Here is a 5,167-nt window from a genome sequence, read left to right on the forward strand (position 1 = left end):
GATAGAGTAATATTTTTGGTATTTTTGGTTTATGGAATAGAAAGTAAAAGATTGCAAAGAAAGTAAATCTGAAACTAAAATTGTAGATCAGAAACTTATATGATGGAGAATAGACCTGGGGGGCCATAGGTTTCACTCGAGGCTTCTCTCAATATAGAAATTATTATGGTGGGTGAACAAATTACTGCCGAGCAATTGATAGAAAAGCACAAAGTTATGAAGATATCTAAGGCAATGATCAAGAATATAGGCATCGCGTCCGTGTCAAGTAGACCGAAACGATTCTGTATCTACTACTGTCACTCCACACATCGACCGACTCATGTCTGCATCTAGAGTATTAAGTTCATAAGAATAGAGTAACGCATTAAGTAAGATGACATGATGTAACGGGATTAACTCAAGCAATATGATGAAAACCCCATCTTGTTATCCTCGATAGCAACAATAGAATATGTGCCTTCCTGCCCCTACTGTCACTGGGAAATGACACCGCAAGATTGAACCCAAAGCTAAGCACTTCTCCCATTGCAAGAAAAACCAATCTAGTTGGCCAAACCAAATCGATAGTTTGAAGAGACTTGCAAAGATATCAAATCATGCATATAAGAATTCAGAGGAGATTCAAATAATATTCATAGATAAGCTGATCATAAATCCAGCATTCATCAAATCTCAGCAAACACACCGCAAAAGAGTATTACATCGAATAGATCTCCAAGAACATCGAGAACTTTGTATTGAGAATCAAAGAGAGAGAAAAAGCCAACTAGCTACTAGCTATGGACCCGTAGGACTGTGGTAAACTACTCACGCTTCACCGGAGGGGCAATGGTGTTGATGTAGAAGCCCTCCGTGATCGAATCCCCCTTTGGCAGGATGCCGGAAAAAGCTCCTATATGGGATCTCACGGGTATAGAAGGTTGCGGCGGTGGAAAAGTGGTTTCGTGGCTCCCTTGGAAGTTTTGGGGGTATTTGAGAATATATAGGAGGAAGATCTAGGTCAGGGGGTCACCGAGGGGCCCACAAGGTCAGTGGGCGCGCCCTCCACCCTTGTGACCGCCTCATGGTTCTTCTGACTTGCACTCCAAGTCTCCTGGGTGTCTTGTGGTCCAAGAAAAATCATCGCGAAAGTGTTATATGAGTTATATGATTTGGTGACCGAATGTTGTTCAGAGTCCTAGATGTGATCACGAACATGACGAAAAGTCTCGAAATGGTCGAGAGGTAAAGATTGATATATAGTACGATAGTATTCGGACACCCAAGGTGTTCCAGAGTGTATCGGGTATTTATCAGAGTACCGGAGGGGTTACCAGAACCCCCGGGGGAAATATATGGGCCATATGGGCCACAAGAGGGGAGCACACCAGCCCACAAGGGGTGGCGCCCCCTTGTGGCAGGAGGCCGAATTGGGAGAAGGAAAAAGGGGGTTCGGCCCCCCTTTTTTCCTCTCTTCCCCCTTCCCTTTCTTCTCTGGTGAAATAAGGAAGGGGGGTGCCACTTGGGGAAACCCCAAGTAGGATTCAGATCCTACTTGGGGTGCCCTCTAGCTACCTCCCCTCTCCCTCCCACATATATATATATATATATGGGGGGGGCCTAGCACACTCCAGACAATTTCCTAGTCGTGTGTGGCGCCTCCTCCACCGTTTACTCCCACGGTCATATTTTCGTAGTGCTTAGGCGAAGCCCTGCGAGGATCACTTCACCATCACCGTCACCATGCCATCGTGCTGACAGAACTCATCTACATCCTCGACGCCTTGCTGGATCAAGAAGGCGAGGGACGTCACCGAGCTGAATGTGTGCACAACTCGGAGGTGTCGTATGTTCCGTACTTGATCGGTCGGAGCTAGAAGAAGTTTGACTACATCAACCGCGTTGTCAAACACTTCCGCTTAAGGTCTACGAGGGTACATAGACACACTCTTCCCGTCGTTGCTATGCATCTCCATGGATAGATCATTGCGTGTGCGTAGAATTTTTTTGTTTTCCATGCAATGTTTCCCAACAATGGCATCATGAGCCAGGTCTATGCGTAGATGATATGCACGAGTAGAACACAAAGAGTTGTGGGCAGTGATAGTCATACTGCTTACCACCAATGTCTTATTTTGATTCGGCAGTATTGTGGGATGAAGCGGTCTGGACCAACCTTACATGTCCACGTACATGAGACCGGTTCCATCGACTGACATGCAACTAGTTTTGCATAAAGGTGGCTAGCGAGTGTCTGTTTCTCCTACTTTAGTTGAATTGAATTTGACTGCAACCGGTCCTTGAAGAAGGTTAAAACAGCAAACTTGACGAAACACCGTTGTGGTTTTGATGCGTAGGTAAGAACGGTTCTTGCTAGAAGCCCATAGCAGCCATTTAAAACTTGCAACAACAAAGTAGAGGACGTCTAACTTGTTTTTGTAGGGCATGTTGTGATGTGATATGGTCAAGACATGATGTGATATATGTTATTGTATGAGATGATCATGTTTTGTTAAAGTTATCGGCAACGGGCAAGAGCCTTATGGTTGTCTTTTTATTGTATGAAATGCAAACGCCATGTAATTGCTTTACTTTATCACTATGCATTAGCGATAGTTGTAGAAGCAATAGTTGGCGAGACGACCACAACGCAATGATGGCGACCAAGGTTTTGAGCCGGTGACGATGGATATCATGACGATGCTTTAGAGATGGAGATCAAAAACACAAGATGATGATGGCCATATCATGTCACATATTTTGATTGCATGTGATGTTTATCTTCTATGCATCTTATTTTGCTTAGTACGGCGGTAGCATTATAAGATGAGCCCTTAACTAAATTTCAAGGTAAAAGTGTTCTCCCTGATTATGCACCGTTGCGACAGTTTGTCGTGTTGAGACACCACGTGATGATCAGGTGTGATAGACTCTACATTCACATACAACGGGTGCAAGATAGTTTTGCACATGCGGAATACTCGGGTTAAAGTTGACGAGCCTGACATGTACAAACATGGCCTCGGAACACTAGAGACCGAAAGGTCGAACATGAATCATATAGTAGATATGATCAACATAGAGATGTTCACCATTGATGACTACTCCATCTCACGTGATGATCGGACATGGTTAGTTGCTTTGGATCACGTATCATTTAGATGACTTGAGGGATGTCCATCTAAGTGGGAGTTCTTAATTAATTTGATTAATTGAACTTAATTTATCATGAACTTAGTCCTGATAGTATTTGCATATCTATGTTGTAGATCAATGGCCCGTGCTACCGTTCCCTTGAATTTTAATGCGTTCCTTGAGAAAGCTAAGTTCAAACATGATGGTAGCAACTACACGGACTGGGTCTGTAACTTGAGGATTATCCTCATTACTGCACAGAAGAATTATGTCCTTGATGCACCGCTAGGTGAAAGGCCTGCTGCAGGAGCAGATGCTGATGTTTTTGAACGTCTAGCAAGCTCGATCTGATAACTACTCGATAATTCAGTGTGCCATGCTTTACAGCTTAGAATCGAGACTTCAAAGACGTTTTGAACGTCATGGATCATATGAGATGTTCCAGGAGTTGAAATTAATATTTCAAGCAAATGCCCGAGTTGAGAGATGTGAAGTCTCTGACAAGTTCTCTAGCTGCAAGATGGAGGAGAATAGTTTTGTCAGTGAACACATACTCAGAATTTTTGGATATCATAATCACTTGACTCACCTGGGAGATAATCTTCCAGATGATAGTGTTATTGACAGATTTCTCCAATCACTGCCATCAAGCTACAAAGGCTTCGTGATGTACTATAATATGCAAGGGATGGAGAAGACAATTCTCGAGCTCTTCGCAATGCTCAAAGGTGCGGAGGTAGAAATCAAGAAGGAGCATCAAGTGTTGATGGTTAACAAGACCACTAGTATCAAGAAAAAGGGCAAGGGAAATAAGGGTAACTTCAAGAAGAATGGCAAGCAAGTTGCCACTCCCGAGAAGAAACGCAAAGCTGGACCCAAGCCTGAAACTGAGTGCTTCTACTGCAAAGGGACTGGTCACTGGAAGCGGAACTTCCCCAAGTATTTGGCGGATAAGAAGGAAGGCAAAGTGAACAAAGGTATATTTGATATACATGTTATTGATGTGTACCTTACCAATGCTCGTAGTAGTGCCTGGGTATTTGATACTGGTTCGGTTGCTCCTATTTGTAACTCAAAACAGGAGCTATGGATTAAACAAAGATTGGCCAGGGATGAGGTGACGATGCACGTTGGGAATGGTTCCAAGGTCGATGTGATCGCCGTCGGCACGCTACCTCGACATCTACCTTTGGGATTAGTCTTAGACCTGAATAATTGTTATCTGGTGCCAGCGTTGAGCATGAACATTATATCTGGATCTTGTTTAGTGCGAGACGGTTATTCATTTAAATCGGAGAATAATGGTTGTTCTATTTATATGAGTAATATATTTTATGGTCATGCACCCTTGAAGAGTGGTCCATTTTTGTTGAATCTCGATTGTGGTGATACACATATTCATAATATTGATGCCAAAAGATGCAAAGTTCATAATGATAGTGCAACATATTTGTGGCACTGCCGTTTAGGTCATATTGGTGTAAAGCGCATGAAGAAACTCCATGCAGATGGACTTTTGGAATCACTTGATTATGAATCCTTTGATACTTTCAAACCATGCCTCATGGGCAAGATGACTAAAACTCCGTTCTCTGGAACAATAGAGCGAGCCAATGACTTATTGAAAATAATACATACCGATGTATGCAGTCTGATGAGTGTTGAGGCATGCGGCGGGTATCATTATTTTCTTACCTTCGAAGATGATTTGAGCAGATATGGGTATATCTACTTAATGAAACACACGTCTGAAACATTTGAAAAGTTCAAAGAATTTCAGAGTGAAGAGGAGAATCATCGTAACAAGACAATAAAGTTTCTACAGTCTGATCGCGGAGGCGAATATTTGAGTTACGAGTTTGGCCTTCATTTAAAACAATGTGGAAGAATAGTTTCACAACTCACGCCACCTGGAACACCACAGCGTAATGGTGTGTCCGAACGTCGTAACCATACTTTATTAGATATGGTGCGATCTATGATGTCTCTTACCGATTTACCACTATCATTTTGGGGTTATGCATTAGAGACATTTGCATTCACATTAAAT

The sequence above is a fragment of the Triticum urartu genome, chromosome 7A, assembly GCF_056163025.1.
Source record: "Triticum urartu cultivar PI428250 chromosome 7A, HENAU_Tu73, whole genome shotgun sequence".
Classification (NCBI taxonomy): Eukaryota; Viridiplantae; Streptophyta; class Magnoliopsida; order Poales; family Poaceae; genus Triticum; species Triticum urartu.